The sequence below is a fragment of the Ambystoma mexicanum genome, chromosome 1p (genome assembly GCF_040938575.1).
Source record: "Ambystoma mexicanum isolate Mex_15411 chromosome 1p, UKY_AmexF1_1, whole genome shotgun sequence".
In the NCBI taxonomy this organism is placed as follows: Eukaryota; Metazoa; Chordata; class Amphibia; order Caudata; family Ambystomatidae; genus Ambystoma; species Ambystoma mexicanum.
In genome coordinates this window covers 1,085,143,559-1,085,161,561 of record NC_090921.1, presented here as the reverse complement: position 1 = coordinate 1,085,161,561, position 18,003 = coordinate 1,085,143,559, and the positions used below count along the sequence as shown (strand labels likewise).

Sequence of the window (18,003 nt, the reverse complement as noted above, 5' to 3'; positions counted from 1 at the left end):
CATGCTGGAGCTATAGTGCAATTGCTTCGTTTTGTTATGTCTTCAAAAAGTAGAGTGGAGCTGACTGAAAGTTAGGTTAGAGACCTTTCAGGAGGTTAATTTTAGGTTTAGTTTCCTAGAGATATTTGGGAGGGAGGTGGTGGTGAGGGAAGTCATGTGGCTCAATTTAGTTTTGGAAGATGTGTGGACTAGGGGTCTGAGGAGAATAAAGTTGTTTTCATGAACTGGATTAATGCACACGTTTTGTGTTTTTGGCCAACACTCAGCCAAATTTAGAGATACTGTATCCATGGTACATGAGTGGAAGAACTGGTTAGGGCAAAGGCTAACTGTAGAGATTTTCATTCAGGTGTCGATTTGAGAAGCGTGAAAGTTATTGTACCCATCTTCTACAAATCGGCAAGGCAAGTCTTTCGGTGAGTTGAGTATTGACGAGTTTAATTGTGCTCAGTTTGCATCAAACTTGTTCTCTCTAGTCTAGTGGTGAGACTACATTCAGCAAGGTGAAACTGCCTTTTTTGTGAATTGCATCTCCCATCGGTAGGCTAGCTCGTTAGTCTTTGTATTTTGTTTGCCAAGAGACCAGTTGCATTAACCTGTGTCCGTGTCCATGTCTTTGTTCTAAGAATCAGCCAAGGGTCAACATGTACTTCCACAACTTGCATGCCCATTTATTGTAATCCTTGTTCACTTTCTAACCTACAGTAGGTTGATGGCTACTATCATGCAGTCAGTTTGGAAATCTAATTTGAGTATATCCAAACCAATAAAATGCTTATGAACCCATACATCCAATAGAAGAAAAAAGTATTTTTTTCGAGTTGTGACTTCTAAGATGCCACCCATGTTGTCAGATGGTGGAAATGATTTGAGGGGCATGGGGGTAGGGGACGGGGCGGGGATTGCATGCACTGCAAGCAGTGCTGGAAAGCGTCTCTAAAGACTTTTTCTATGAGTTCTCAGAATAGGGCTGCATACAAATCCTATCTCTGCACTACAGTGTGGTGCCCTGGCTTTGGTTAAAAAAAAACATTCTGGCAGAGGGCATCCTGAAGTGGATCAAGTGCATTCGTTAAAATTGGAGTGGAGTTACCGTCTTCACGATCCGCTGTACCAAAACCTTTGTGCTTATGGTGCGTAAGGCTGCAGTTTTGGCCAGCACCTAGATCATTAGAAAGCCTCCAAACATTTGTTACATACAGTGGTAAGGGTCTGCGTCTTCTACCACTCCAAACCATTTTAAGCATATAAAAAGATCACAGAAAAATACAGTGGAAAGCGTCTCAAAACAGACCTTCTGTGGGCGCCTAGAAAAGAACAAAATTATTTTATTATGCCAACCACTGCTCAGAAATGGTTGGCTAAAGCTCCCTCTCTTCCAGAAGATTTTACCCAAAGGAAATGCATTGTGATGCCTCACATAGCATTGTCCTTTTTATATATGAATCTTTTTACTGGTTTTATCCAAAAGCATCAAATTGAAGCAAAAAAGGGTCAAACAAAATGCATGCATCATGTCTTTTATGTGACTTGAAGTCGGAGAAATAGTCTAAACCAGGTCTGGTGAATTGCTTTCCCTCCTAATATGGAATACCATGTAAGGGGTTAGACTTGAACTTAAACCCTCAAAATAGAAGCACTGTACAAGAAACCATAAACCCGCTAATTGGGCCTTATTAAGATGTAGTTCTAGAATCTGGCCTGGTGGACGGATTTTAGGCGGCCACCCTAGTTAGTGATCAGTGTATGGAAGGCATGGCATCAACAGTAAGACAGACAAAATTGACCACAGTTCAAGGGTGTTTATTGAACTTCAAATAAGGGTGTGATAAACACCTATCTAATCCTAAATCTGCAGATTGGAGCAAGCTATAATGCAGTCCTAGTTGTGTCTTGCCAAAATAAAAGGTTTTATACTAAAGCATGCCATTAATTACCTCTAAATACAAATAGTGTCGGAAACAAGGTTATGGCAAAGAAAGAAGTGTTTAAAATGATAGGTCAGGATGTTCAGGCTGTTGGCTATTGCTTCCCCACGGTTTCAACACGGGATAAGGTGGTTCACGCGAGCGTTGCACAATCTGTCTTCTTTAACACAAGGATACAGTTCAAGCAATGGTATCTGGGCCTTCGACGCGCAAGTCTCCTTGTTCTCAGTCTCAGCACCTCGAAGGCCTGATTTTACCAAATAAACAACAAGTTCCTTTCCTCTTTAGATTCTCATGAGTATTCATTTTAGGTGATTCACTATTCACCCTTGATCCCCCTCAGCTGGGCTTGGATCCCTTTAGCACAATGGTCGTCACTTTGGATCTCCCTCATCCGGGCTCAGATTCCTTTAACACAATTTTTCTACCTCAGCCGGGCTCATACCAATGTCAATTTGACATCAAGTATCGAAGACCTTCGGGTGTGCACAGGGTTTGACTTGACCCATTGCAGGACCACTTTGATTTCACAATTCCTTTTTCTTTTAACGTTCGTTACCCTTCAGTTGGATACCTAACAGACTTTTTCAAATGAGCACCCATGTGATGCCGGACCACTCTGTCTACGGTATCGTATCCTAGCTTCAAAGTTCAGTCACTCATCTGTTTTAATTATATTTGCAATGCTTGCCACATATGCTTCATACACTGTTCTTTTCAATTTTCTGTGTACAATTTTGCCGCTTGCAATGTTGCTTTCAGTCTCCCCAACTCACCTGCTGTGCCGACTTCACTGGTGCTGCTTTGTTGTAGGAGCCAAGGACAGACCCACGGCGGCAAATGCCTCTCCCTGCCTTGACTATCGATGCAGGAGAGCCCCGGTTCCTCTGATATACAATGCAGCATTCTTCAGCTTTAATTCCAGGTCTTAAGTTTTCCATTCTCGAAGGCTCATGAAAGATATTCTTTAAGTGAAACGGTCAAGGGCACTTCCCTCCTTGCAATCCTCTTCGGTCTTGCCGTCTTCCTCTTCGTATTAAACTTCCATTGTGGAACTGATGCTTCCTTGTGTGCTTTGCCTTGCTCAGAGTGTGCTTTTGTGCTCCACCTTTTATCCGTGTGGGGAAGTGTGATGGAAGTCAGGTGTGTCTAATGATCAGTTATTGGCTGACCCTGCAGTGGGACATGTCAGGTATATGGCTCGGTGGTAGTAGGTTTTCCCCTCGCAGTGAGTTGTCCGTGAGAAAGTATTTGTGTCAGAAAAGGGGCGTGCAGGTCGAGCCCCTACGTATCCTACCTGGTAGGATGGGATAAAGGTATTCCAGGGAAGGGCATACCGCGTTTCGCCTTCTGGTGTCCCACCTCCACTCCCCGAAGACCCCCCCCCCCCCCACACAGCCCCATCCAGGTGGCAGGTGATCCTCCCGCACTGTTGCACCCCCTGGAACTGGATCCAAAAGCGATGCCTGGCCACCTGGTTGATATATCTCCGGGGACTAGCGTGAGCTTATGGCCCTTGGAATGTGCATTTATGGCTGGATGTGATTACACCAGAATAATTTGGAGTCCAAATAACCAGACAAACTCAAGAAGATGGCAAGTTGCTGTTTTAACAAAGATCCATAATGGGGAAGTTGCAACAAACATCAACGGACGTACGTACGTTCAGTCTCTGTCATTTTCACAAAAAATACAATGATATCCTTTGTTATGCATCAGAATGACCTCCTACTAAGTGGCAATAGTAAAAAAAAACCTATCAAGGGTTGGGATTGGTTACGGGACACATCTAGATATACAATCATATAGGAGCTAGGTTTGGTATTGGCTGTCTGATATCAGGTGGACAACTTATGCCTACCTCTTCATACCTGTCATTTGAAGACCAATCAGTTAGTTTAATTGGTTTTTCAAGCTAGAAGTTCCTTTATTATACGGACTAATACAATTGGTTGTCATGCTTGCGCCATGTCTGGAACATTCTGTACAATTGGCCGCACGTAAGCCAAGACCCAGGTGCAAGTAGATGGGACATGAGACTGCCCTACCACCCAATTAGCACAGCATCTCTCATCACCGATGCCTTCTGCCATGAAATTATTTGTACTTGTCCTTGCAGAATATTCTAGTCCTGGTAATGCATGGGAGTGCGGGCACTTGCTATCGTGTCCGGGACTCCAGTTCAAACTCTTTTCTATCCTTCACAAAACACCATGATTCTGTTAATTCTGCAAGCTTTTAAATGCTTTGTGTTATTCCTTGCACCTTAACGTGAGAGTAGATAGCTGACCTCGACTTCTCAGTTATTGACTCTCAATGCAGCTTCAATAACGTGCTATTCTACTGCGACACAGCTTTACGTTCTTTGTCAATGATTCTTTGGCTTACTGTTTCATGATACAAATATCCAGTTTCTGTACAATGGCGGCTTCGCCTGCAGTCTATTCACTAATTATAGCTAGGCTACACGATGACTTGATCTGTCTTGCGTTTCAGCGTCTGTACATTCAGTAACTGTCTGATTTCTACAGCACTTTTTACCATGTGATCTTCTCCTTTTCCATTTTAAGGTTCACTTGATTCTTCACTTTGTCATTTCGCCACTAGGATCCATACATCGTCTTCACTCAGTATCTCAGAGCGGCGTGCATACTTTCTTACAACATCAGTTCATTTTCTTATCTCTATCTCAAAATTCCTTTAGGGTGTTACGCCTGCAGGATGTCATCAACTTGAGGGTACATTCAATATGGTTGTCTTAATGGATACTGTCTCCATATGCTCGTCGTATTATTGGTACAGTAGCTGAGGTTAGACAGGGCATGGTCTCATGGATCCAATGCAGGGGAGAAGGATCTCCTGCGGATATATACTTCTACTCCTCTACATTCCCCCTCTGGTTAAGTCCTCATCCACCACCTCAAGTTTTCCTGTTTGTTTGGATCTTCTCTTCAAGAAAGGTTTCTATTGTATCTTCGTCACTCCCCCTCAGGGTACCCGCATTTTTTATATGTTCATCCACACTCCAGGTCATGTAATTGCATTCTCCACTTGGGGTACAGAAGACCCAACGTCCCATGTAATTCTTGGGTTCTCTGGATACAGGGACTTCGTTGCCTTGGGTGCCACAATACTTGCTTTTATGCAGTCTCCGATGGTACTTTCAGGCTGAGCGTTGTCTTCTGTTTCACCTTTTACGTCGATCATGATCATTCCCACTACTTTCTTAGCTGTTTTCTGGCATTGTCCAATTATTATCCTTATAACACAGAATCTGAACATTATCATCACCAATAGTGCTCCAAGGAACTTGAATATACTCGCCATTCAGTTGGGAATCCATGAAAACAGTTATGAGAACCAATTGTCCTCTCCAATAGCCTGTCTCTCTTCCTCCATTTTCGTATGCAGTTCTGTCAACATAGTTCTAGCATCCGTCCGAGTCCCATTCTCACTATCATGAGATGGTTGAATGTACAGCAAGAAGGCCCGACCTTGGCGCAAACACCACCTTCCATTGCTGTAATCAAGTCATGGACATACCTGTCCTGGAGGGTCATTAACCTTATGGCCCTCAATTCTTCGTTTATGGCATGAACTCCTTTTATAGTGGGATTGATTGTTTGTAACAGCTCCCATCTGGTAATCCAAAGCCATTTGGCATTCACTGATGTTTGGAGTCCAGGCATGAATATAGATGTCATTATCATAGTCTTGCTAAACAACTTGTGCTCATCAGGAATATCTTCATGAGCCTTTATTAATTTCAATGAGAAATAATTCTCTTCATCTGCTGGAGTGCAAGTGCCCTTCTTTTTCTCAAGTTCTCATCCACTTGTGGAAATCCTTCAATATTCGGTCGCTCTGAGGAATCACCAAGGCTGGAACATGGATGAGTACTATGGATGAGTACTATGGAACAGACTCCTCCCCAGTTGCTGTGAAACTTCATATATGCTCTAGATCCGCAGGCCCAGTATCAATCCACTAAGACAGTCCCTTTCCTCATTCCTGCAACAGCAATTATGTTCTTGCACCCCTTATTTTCTCCAACTTTGATTCTGCCTGTGCTTCGAAAGTGCATTGTTGAGTTAATCAATGGGACCACAGCTAGTGGTCCTGCTTCATCATCCACCCATGTCAGCAGTTTAGAGTTCTTGGCCAACGACTTTAAGCACTCGTCATTCGCCTTCTGAACCTTGTACACTTGTTCCTTCCTTAGTAGATGAGCTGCACAGGATATCATCCTATCTACCCATCCTTTGGTCATTATCACTCGTCCATGGATTAACAGCTGTGAGTGCTCACAGCATCCAGGCATTCCAGTTTTCTCAGAGTAATTCATCCTTTTAATTTCTTCAATTATCAATTGGTCTTGTTCCGCAGAAGGATACACGAGCATCTTGTCTGTCCATCCAGGCTCTTTTTGCATTTGCCTGGTCTTGATATAATCATCCTGGTATGGGAACGACTGTCTTGACCGCCATCGAAGGGTTGTCTAGCTCCCTTGGAACTGTCGTTTGGTAGTACATGCTGCTAGATGGCTGAGGCACTTCATCATGTGCTGGCATCTCCTTTTGAAATGAATATTCTTACTGTGTTCCTGGCATAGGGGAGGAAAGAGCAGACATAGCAGCTCTCATCAGATGCTCTCTCCCACCTTGTTCATATGTTGGTACCACATATTATTGCCCAAGTGAGCTGAATTAACAAGATAGTTATTTTATCCCCTGGCTTTCTTCTTCTACATCCCTCGTATGTCGTTAGACTTGCCCAAATAGGTTAAAGAAATTATCATCATTTGAACTCCTACTAGGAAAAATTACATATCGAGTTTTCAATTAAACAAATGTAGACAAACAATACCAGAGACAAATCAAAGCAGAACACCAGAATCATCAGATGTAGACTCAGTTAGTGACAGTGAGAAAGGACAAACGGACAGAGGCACCCAGTACATCAACAGTAAACCCAGAATTACCTTTTTTTTAATCTTTTTTTTTTTGTTTTTGTTTTAAGAAGTAAGGGGGTACAAGAAAAGTACAGGCAAAATTATGAGCAGTCAAATGTAGCAAATCCAAGACAAAGGACAACTCGAAACACAAATGTCCAAATATCTCAACAACATTAACATCAGAAGCAGGGGTAATAGGGGAGGATTTAAGAAGTCAAGAAGGTCATTTTCAAGGCATGCAAACCAGATCGCAAAGGAGGGGGAACAGGTAAACCTAGTAACCAATCTATCCAACTACAGTATGAGTTCAGCTTTAATTACAGCACTAAACAAAGGGCTATCATTTAGCCCAGCGAATTCAGCAGACTACTTCCAAACACAAGTAGATATTTTCAGATTCTGTAGAAAGTAAAAACTCAAATATTCTGTGAAGAGATCATACCAAAAAAGGAACAAACCATTGTACAAGAGGTATCAGAATTAAAAGTAGAAAAGTGAGGTGATATATGAACTTCAAAAAGCTATGCAATGAGATAAATTACATCATTGTGAATGTTTAAATCATACCTATGTTATATGAAGCCATATGAAAGAAAACAAAGAAAATGACAATTCTGAGAAAGAATTGATGAAAATAAAAAGAAGAAATGTCTTTCAAATGGAAAATGCGAAGTAGTTTTACTTTATCAAGAACCTATTGAAGTGAAGTTGCCGCACATCTGTGAGATACCACAAAGTAAATTAAGTTCAATTCTAGTATTGATATGGTCACAATAATGGTATCTGCAGTGGCGATGACTATTGTAAAAGGAAATTCTCTTGAAAGATAAGATTCGCCCAGGACTGAATGCCTACCATTTGACCGGACAAAGATATTACAAACTTATTTCAAAAGGCAACCTAAACTGAAATCTACTAAGAGAAAAATTAAAATAAATGTGATCTGTACAACAGAGGAAAATAGTAAAAGATGCATACAAAAAATTTACAGAATACAACAATAGAGATGCTGAAGCAGAAGAACTTTTTTTGAGACATAGACAAACAGATACAAATCCATCCCCACTAAGCTCAAACTCATTAAGAAGCCTGGTCGAGCAATTCGAAATAGCCTAAAAAAAAAAGAGTTGACCAAATGGTGGGAAATTTAAAACCATGAAGATGTAACTAGAGGTCGGAAGAATCCCTTTTTGGCCTCAGAATCTGTATTTTCCCCTTGTGCGAAGATGTGATGGCCATAAATGATTGGGAAGATCCACTAAGTTAAACATCAAGGGAAATGATGATACAGATAATAAACCAGGCAGGTCTTACACATGAAAAGATAACAAAGGAACTCTAAGTACTAAAAACTAACATAGAAAAATGAGGGGATTCAGGCCCCTTGCGCTGGTGGCGCAAAGGAACAGGGCACCCCCACCGTGAGTGGGATAACGCTGGGAATGACGTGAAATTCCAGGGTATGTCTCCAGACCACGGTTGCTCCCGAATACCTTGGAACTGGATACTGGAGAACGGAGACTGGGTATCCGGACCCGCGAGCACCACGGAACCCTGTGGCAGAGACTTGGCGAAATAACGAGCCAGTGGAGTTCAGACCACAGACCCAGAAGGCAGAGGCCTGCAGTGAGAGCGGGACCATGAGCCAGATCGCAGCCCGTGACGGAGGAGGGACCATCAAACCGAAATCTTTGCCCCCCCAACCCGTGGACATCCGCAATCTGAGAAAGCACCGGGAGGAACACCCCCCCCCCCCCCCGGCTGCACTACCCGAAGAGGTGAGGAGTCTGGTGGAGGAGGGACAGGGGGAGAACCCCCACATGGAAACCCGGCAGGGGGAGAGAGCACCACAGGCCCGCACCACCGAATGCAGAGACTGGGTGGGGACCCATGAGGGCGAACGAGACACCAATGAAAGGGCGACCCGGTCTCGCCTCTCGGGCCCGGAACTTTCCCTCTTAAAAAATATAAATAAAGATAGTAAAAGAAAAGCACATACTCTCAACGCGGCACAGAGTGGCGGCCCTCTCTGGGCCCCATACCGAGACATGTCATGCAGGCCGGACAGCGCATAAAGGCCCACTGAGTTCGGGGAAAGACTTGAACCGCACAGGCCTAATAACAGGCCACGCAGGAGACAGAAGGAACGGCACTGGGGTCCACACTAGAGGGCTCGACGAGACGGCATATACTCCACACAGGGCTGCCACGAGAAACTACGCGGGCAGGGTCAACGGTGAAAGAGCCTCAGGATCACATTGTGGACCGGCTGATGTTGGTGGGGGACATCGAACAACTAAAGGCGATCGGTCAGACCGAGAACAAGGGCACACTCCCCCTGTGAAGGAGACCCACAGCAAGCCCTACTGAAGGACTGGGGGCAAGGCCTGTGCATAGTCCCATCAGACGGGGATCAAGGGGAGAGGCTCTGGGAGGTGCGGAGTGACAAGGAAGGGTACACGGCGAGGCTAGGGGAACGCACCGGCCAAAGGGGCCCCCACTTGCTTGGAGCCAGGCCCAGTCACCAGAGCCTGGTAAACCCCGGGAACAGTAAGACCTGAAGGAGCGCCTTGAAAAGAGAACGGGTCCCCGCCTAGTGGAACTTGACGGTCATACACCCACACAGTCGCTGGAGAAGCCATACACCAGCACCACAGACAGACGTGGGGGCAATTTGCCTCCAATGAAAGTACTCCAACCGATGCAGAATACAGTACCGTGAAAGAGGATATGAACCCAGGGGTGGAAGTCGCCCATACATTGGACTGAAACCTGATGGGAGCTCCCGTATCCACCTGGGACCCCAGACCTAAAGGAAGACGGACACCAGGTTGGGACACCCAACCCTCATTAAATTACAGAGGATAGGGGTCCCTACCCCCCATACTTGGTGGCGCTGTATCCCGAAAGACAGAGAGCCACACCCTGTTAGCGCACCTGTGTATCACACTGGAGGATTCACAAGGACGGGCCACTATGACGAAGAAGGCCCTTACGGGGATCCTGTCCCTGCAACACTTTCAGAGGCCCCCAGGAACAGACCAAGGGGAACCCCCCTTTACCCCACATGAGATTGCGTCGACCAGGGACAACCTGAAAGAAATATTTCAAGAGATCAAAGCCATAAGAACTGATATACAAGCCTCAATCTGCGACCTCAAAGGCAGGGTCGACCAGCTCGAAGACAAAATGTTGGGACTTGAGCATAATCGCCTGCAAATGGACGTTCTTGATATGAAATATGAAATAAAGAATCAAGTGAACTTTTATACGAAAAAGATTACACGTGCAGAGTGCTGCAGAAAATCAACCATTCAATAGATGTACAAATGCTGAAATGCAAGGTAGACCAAGTAATCCTAGAAGCTGGCTTTACATAGTAAATGGAACACAGGCGAAACTGCTATTATATAGAAGCTGGACATCGGTATCATGAATTTAGTAAGCCAGGACCTTTGAAGCAAGAAGGGAAAACTGTCTCAGCAAGAATGAGCAGAATCGGGGCACTGCAAGTCGAGGCTGTCTGGCCTGGAGTCAAGACTGAAGCAGCCAAGGTCAGCGATCTATTCTGGAAATGAGCGAACGTGCGTAGAATGTATCATCCCTTGTTAAGGTGCAAAGAACGAACACCAGGAGTGCCAAGTTTAATTCCTTTAGAGCATTTAAAACCTGCAAAATTGACCAAATCGTGGTCTCCTGTCACGTGAGTCAAGGATGAACATAGAGTTCGAACTTGTGTCCAAGAACACGATAGTGAGTGCTCTCAATCCCATGTATTCAAAAAGACAAGGATTCTTTGCAAGTCCAAGTTCAAAGACAATCTTCATGGCAGAAAGCATGGGCGATGAGAGATGCTGGGCTAATTGGGTAGTGGGGTAGCGTCATGCCCCATCTCCTTGCACCTGGGTCTGGACGTAGGTGCTGCCAAGTGAACCAAATGTTCCAGACCTGGTACAAGTGTACCAACCAATTATATTAGCCCACATAACGAAGGACCTTATAGGTTGACGACCAATGAGAAACTGTGTATCTAATGTTTCTGAAGAGGACATGTTTTAGAGGTAGGCATATGTTGTCCATCTGATAGTGGACAGGCAATCACAATCCTAGTCCCTATAGAAAATAATACTTAGATTTTTCCCATAGCCAATCCTGACCCTTGATAGATTTTTCATTATTGCCACGTAGTATGCGTAATTTTGGTATAAAGTCTATTCTTTGTGTAAAGATCGCTGAGAGACTGAGCGCACGTCCGTTGATTTCGTTGTAAACTCCCTGTTTAGATAATTGTTAATAAAACAGTACTTTGCCATCTTCCTTAGTTGGTTTGGTTATTTGGACTCGGAATTATTCTATATGATCCCATCCATTACATATGCACACTCCTAAAGGGCCTTAAACTCAAAATACCTCCAGTTACTTCACCAATGCCGGCAATGAGATTTCCGAGTTTGATGGTGCTACCAACATGTCGTCTGCAAATGCTATTAACTTATGATCTTCTCGCGCCATAGCTATCCCATTTACCTGAGCAATTCCCCATTATTTGGCTAGCAATGGTTCTAAATATATGGGATATAATAATGTAGATAAAGGACAACCTTGTTTAGTACCCCGCCCGAGATTCACTTTATTAGTGTGTGTCCTGGTAATTGCTAAACGAATTGTAGGAGAAATATAATTTGCCCTGACCATTTCAATATATTCCTTACTGAACCCCATAGCCTTCATTGTACTGAATAAAAATGATCATTCTACTCTATCAAATGCCTTTTCGGCATCTAATGACACCAGTAGCGCTGAGTTTTTGAGTCTTGGCAGTTTTTTCTATCTAATGACAAATCCTACGCAGATTATCCTGCGTTTGTCTGAGAGATATAAACCTTGATTTATCTTGTCATTAGTTTCTGCGACAATTCTGTCAATCTGTTTGCCAGGATTTTTGGTGTACAATTGGGCATCAAGGTTGATCAGAGCTATTGGCCTATAAGAGCTAGAGGTAGGCTCCTTGACCAGCTGAAGCAGCACTATAATCTTGGCTTCATTCATGGTCTGCGTGATATGTCCCCTTGTTTTAAAGGTGTTGAATAAGCGTGTAAGCATGCAGACTAATAACACCTGATACTGTTTATAGAACCATTTTAAGTACCCAGCTCGGCCTAAGGCCTTATTTTTTGGAAGGTTTTTGGAAGGGACCTTATCGCTTTTCTCACCTTTTCTTCATTTAATGACTTTTTCTTCCTTCGAGAGTAGTGGAAGTAGGACCCCAGAGAGAAATTCCTCCTGCTTAGAGCTTGAGGGGTTGTCAGATGTATCCAAGGTTTGGTAGTATTCGTGAAAGATTTCTCCCATTTCCTCATTTGTTGTCCTATCTACCCCCGCTGCATCCCTAACTTTCATGATCGTCCTAGACCAATCCTTTCCCCGTACCTGTCTCTCCAAAAGTTTATCTGCCTTGTTAGCCTTAATATAGTACCATTGCTTTGTACGAGGAATCTCTAGTTGACCCTGGATATGCCGAATTGGTCTCACCAATTTTTTATTCAGGCCCTTATTTCTTCTTGAGCCTCTTTTAATTCCTCCTCTAGCTCCTTCTCCCAGTGTAGTCTGTTTTATCCTAGCTACCTTGTTTACTATAACCTGGCCGCTCAGTACTGCCTTGAATGCATCCCATATCGTCTCGGGTGCAGAGGAAAATGGGGTCTCATTTTCAGCAAAATAATGTTCTATTTTTTTCCTTAATTAGCTCGACCTGTACCTGATCCTGCAGTAGTTCCGTTGGGAATTTCCCCTTCCATAAGCCCCCCAGGAGTACCCCAAAGTAATCGACATTGACACCAGAGTGTGCTCTGACAACGATATTGATCCCACTTCCACTTTATTTACGTTTCCCACCAAACCTGTAGAGGCCCACATGTGGTCTATCCTGGTGAGAGATGAATAAAAGGTAAAGCCCTGTGCCTGTCCCTCTACTGCTCACCAAATATCATGGCGGTCCATCGTGGTCATTCTTTGCTAAAGAGCCTTGGACGGGGCCAAGGTATGTTGTGTGGATCTGGTGCTCCAGTCTAATTGAGGCTCCCACGCCATATTGAAAACCTCTGCCAAGATAATATCCCCTTACTCAAACTCTTCCAACCTCAAGAGCACCCCCCTAAACAAAACTTCCTCCCCGAGGTAGGGGCATATATCGTGGCCAGCGTGATGTGCAACTCCAAAATAGCATTCATAAACTGAGATCTCCCCCCCTGATCCACCCGGGTTTCAAGAACTCACTCCTCCCACCCTATCATGCATCGCTTTTAGGACCCCTGCCTTCTTTTCCTCCGAGTTCGCCTGATACAGCTGAGAAAACCCTCCGATTTTCAATTTCCTTCTGTGGCATTTGCGTATGTGTGTTTCTTGATACATGATAATATTTGGGTTCTCACCCCGCAGCCAGCCTTCTAGCTTCTTCCTCTTGACTGCGGTATTGAATCCCCTTACATTATACAATACTGTCTTAAAAGACTCCTGCCCGCCCCCCCCATTGTGATCCTTGAATCTCCCCTCTACCCATTGATCCTGAAGCTCTTCTATCTCTCTCTGTGACCCCTCCCCCCACTCCCTCAGCCAACTTGAAACACCCTCAGCATAATTCCCTCTCCCCTTAGACCCTCCATCCCCACCCCTTAGGAAGGCACAGGTTCCTAGGATTGCCCGGACGTATTGTCCATTGCGCATGGCCCTCAATATTGCCCACAGAAACATTGTGGGCGATACTAAACCCCACTTAGGATTCCAAATTCCTCCACTCCCCCTGGCACCCTTCAGCCACATGCTTCATAGTAACGTGTTCAAGTCTTACCCCAACTACGTGGTTCACATAATGTCTGCTTTTCCTCATGCATGGATCCACCCTGATATATTGTCCAACGGTTAGGGTTTGGCGCTTGTTTTCAAGACTTGCCCCCCCTTTTGCCGATAGTTTTCCACTCCCATGGCTTCTTGTACCCTCTTTCTCTTCTCTGTTGTCCCCCTCAGAAGTCTGTACCTTCTTCCTGTAAGTTCAGAATCTGTTCCCCTTCCTCGCATGTCGTAATCCTTTGTTGGCGTCCTTCCCTTGAAAATAGAAGGCCAAAGGGGAATGTCCATTTATACCGGACTTGTTTCTGTACCAAAAATGTCACCACCAGGCCTATCAGTCTTTGTTTTTGAAGCCGTAGCCTGTGCAAGGTCTTGGTACAGCTGGACTTCCTCTCCATTGATTCACACCTGACCCACTGTCCTTGCCATCCTCAAGATCTGTTCTTTCTGACCATACAATGTTCTTGCCACCAAGACATCCCTAGGTCGCAAGCTTGGTGCCACTATCCTCCGTGGGCCTCCTCGATGTATGCGGTCCAGATGGACCAGTTCTTCACAACTATTTGCCAAAATGTCTGCAAAGAGTTGTTGGACTCTATCCTTCAAATCTTTATCCTCCACCGTCTCCGAGAGATTCTTTATCCTAATATTCGATTTCTGTGAACGACTCTCAAGTCCTCACACTGGTTCTCCAAATTATGCGATAAGCAAGAGAGGTGTCCCAGAGCTTCATAACTTTTCTCCCTTTTTTACATATTTTGGACCACCTCTTCCAATGTATCTGTTCTCTCTTCCAGCTTGGCCACGTCAATTTATAGCTCCTGCACAGATTGCTTAATTTCCTCTTTCAAAGTCTCAAACTGTGTTTGAAAGGAGGCCATGAAGTGGTCCTGAAATTCCTTGAACCAGCTCTGCATATCCTCTTTACGTAGCGCCATTACGCCTTCTTCCCTGGTCCCCAGCGTCGATGGGCTTTGAAAACCCCCCACCCCCGCTTCTAGTCTGCGAGGATGTCTCCGCATTCCACAGCTGTTTTATACTCACCTCTTGTCTCGCCTGTGGGGGGTCTTCTGCGCTGCCAATACTGCTTTCCCTCTTGTTCTGGACATATGGACACTACTGGGTGTCCATATGAACAATATATGGAACAAGTCACACACTTGTTCTATAGTAGTGCCCGGGTCCCTCTGTGTAGTTTCACCCACCTTCTCTTCACTGGCCGCCCAAGATCAGTGTTCTTGGAGCCTCCTCAATGTTGTCTCGACCCTTTAGTCCATAGTCTCCCGGAGCTCCCATTAATCTAAGCGGTGTTATTTAAATACGGGGGTGGACCCACCCCTCACTCTCCTCTGAGCTCTCTTGAACTCCAAAGGCCCCCTTTGTGCACCTGATGTCTTCTTATGGGCTGCAGGCCTCCCCTTGCTCTCCTCCGGGCAAAGTCTGCTCAGACTACCCATTGTTTTGTGGGGAGAACTCCTCTCCCTCCTCTCCTCCATCCTCCCTGACTCACCGGGGCTGGCTTCTCAGGGCCGGCTCCTCTCCGGCTCCTCCTTGAGCTGCTTCCTGGGGCTGGCTCTGCTCCGGTTCCTTCCTCCCTCTGCTTTAATGCTGTGTGGGGGCCTCCCCTGTTTTCTGTGTTGGCTCGCTTCTCCTCACTCCTCTTATTCCACAGTGCCCCTGCGCCACCTACTAGCTGTTCGCAACCTCTTCCGCATTCAGTGACCCCTCCTCGCCGGCCCTCCATCGGAGCTCAGTCTACACACACTGCCCCCCCTCACTTCGCCGGCAGCTTCACGTAACTCTTTGCCACCTTGCAGCGCACTCCTTACTCGCTCGGGGCTTTACCTTCCCCTTCTCTTGACCCGTCTGTGTCACTGACTCAGAATTTGCATCCTTATCTGGCACGTTGCTTCATTTATAGCTTTATTTGCGGCCCGGTGGGGACAGACAGAGACACAAACACACACACATGTTCTCCTCCACCGGCCGCCATCTTGGAATCCCTCTTCTACAATTTTGGTACACAAAGAACTTGGTTTGAAAATGTTAATGCCGCCCGCACTCTGGCCCGCCCTTCTATGGGCTGGGTTTGGACAGCTGAGGGTGTTGGTATTTGAAAGGAAACTTCAGGAGCAGGTAGGTTTGAGATATGCCACGTCCTCTCCTCTATTTAAACATGTTGGAGGCCTGCTATGATTGCTGGGGTTTTCTAATTCCTGGGAATTCCCAGCATTCATCTTTGGCAGATGTAGCGCTCGTCAATTAAGTGTACTGGAAGGCACATACAATAAATGACCTTTGCCACCTCTACATAGATTAATCCGGTGCTATGACTTGAAAAGCTTTGAGGCAATTAAACCTTACCTAGATCATATTGTCTCCTGAGATGCCCTCCCTTGATGGAAAGTATTACTTTGGCAATCTCTTAAATCTGATAACGAGTAGATGGGCAAACGGCAACCCCATGAGCATAGCCTTGCAAATTCTTTAAAATCCCATTCGACCTGCAGGGCGAGTGCCTTAATTTACATACTCGACCTTGGAGAAATGCACTCATCCCTTTGTGACTAGTGGCAAAATATTGACTTGTGCTTTTTGTAAAATGGTACATGACACTATAAGCACACTTCGTATTTGGTGCAATGCTGCCACCCAAAGGCCGGCAATGCACCGTGGAACCTTTATTTGCCTTGGCAGTAAATGTCAAAGAAAAGTTTCAAACACCCACACACTCGCTAGCAAGGTCGAGTACCATGCAAACCGTACTCGACCTTTATAAAATCTCACCAATGTGAGTGGGCTAGTACATTTTGCCAGCCCTGGCATGCCTCTTTTTATGCAGCATTGGCCAGGAATCTGTGGCCCACATGTTAGTTTTGTGGTCAATCCTGCATTCTTAGGCTTAGTTTTTTTAGGCGCACCTTCAAGCAGTTGTTGTATGTGCAACTTGCCGAACAAATAAAGATTGATTGACCTGTTTTTCAGTGCTGCTTTAATGCAGAATGTCATTTTTAATAAAGTGCATGTATTGATTGTTTGGACATGCCAGCTGGATTTCCACTAATGTTATGTTTTTTTCCATTTTTAGATTAAAAAGATCATATTTCATCCTATTCATGAAATCTCCAATGCATGCAACTCAGAGAACGGAACCAGCCATGGAGCTTAAAGTCTTTCAAACCTGTTTTCCTGATCAAGGTTAGCAAGGTTGTTAAGCAGTACCTGCTGGACTCAGACCTTCTGCTTTGCTTCTACCAGCAATTTGACAATGTGAGTACATTAGTCATCGAGATGGGGCTTTTCTTGGGCTAACTAAGTCATTCTGTCTGAGAAGTACTCCTTGCTGTAGAGCTGTGGAGTTCTGCTTCTTAGTAGCAGACTTAACGCAACCTTTACTCTTTTCTCCCTGCAATACAAACTGAGGGCCATACAGAGAGATTTCCATCTGTTACCAAACATGTAAAGGCAAGGTGAGGACCAAACAAGTTCTTGTTTGCTTATGAGAATTTGCAAGTGGCAGCATGTTGTCGCTCTAAGTTGAATGCTTTTTTTCTGAAAGATCGTTTGGCCTGACTAGATTCAGCAAGTTTATTGCCTGTTTCCTGACTGGGTACTGGAGCAGCTTCACTTGTCCAGTTCTGCGAAATAGCTTGTGATTCCAGGCACTCTTGTCTGAATGTCACCCATATAATAATGGCTATAGTCCACATATAGAATGTATATCAAAAGGTATTGTCTCATGCAAAAATATGCACCCCAGTTTGTTTCATTGCCTTTCTGTGTAAATTAGCGACTTTCACCTTTTACCCAACACGTGTTTCAAACTTAATCGATGCTCATCACTGGGATGGATGGGGGCTAGGAGGAGTCCCCATAACCCACTCTGCATTTGGCTACCCCAGCTGCTAACCCTTTACCATGTCTGTTATCCCTATAGTGCTAGGCAAACCAATGATTTATGCTAATTTAAGTGGATGAAGTGTACTCCGTCACTGCACTGTGGACCTGGAGAGGACATCCCCATTACCCGAAACCCAAACATCACCTGGTCTTGTGACTTGGCCCATTATGGAGAGACCAATAAGCTAGCACTGAGACCTCCAAAGTTCCCCTACAGATCATAAGGTTAACGTGGCCTGAATCAAGAGGAGACCTTTACAGATCAGGGAGAAAGCAGATGGAGAAGATCCCCATTCCAATCTCGATGGTACAGGAGGGCACACAAGAACCCAGCTTAAGTGGTGCAGTCTTTTCTACTATTGAGCATTGCTAGAG

General features: G+C 45.0%; 1 protein-coding gene across 7 annotated transcripts in view; it reads left to right on the top strand.

Annotated features, from left to right (window-relative positions):
- Window positions 1–18,003, top strand: part of USP21 (ubiquitin specific peptidase 21) — a 1,008,218-nt gene that overhangs the window by 52,182 nt on the left and 938,033 nt on the right. For 5 of the 7 annotated variants that reach the window (XM_069604671.1, XM_069604661.1, XM_069604674.1 and 2 more), the window contains exon 2: window positions 16,817–16,998. The gene's annotated coding sequence lies outside the window, so the exon portion shown is untranslated. Of the gene's footprint in view, window positions 1–16,816; window positions 16,999–17,090; window positions 17,199–18,003 lie in introns of those variants that run through there. The other 2 variants (XM_069604676.1, XM_069604666.1) reach the window with 2 other exon arrangements.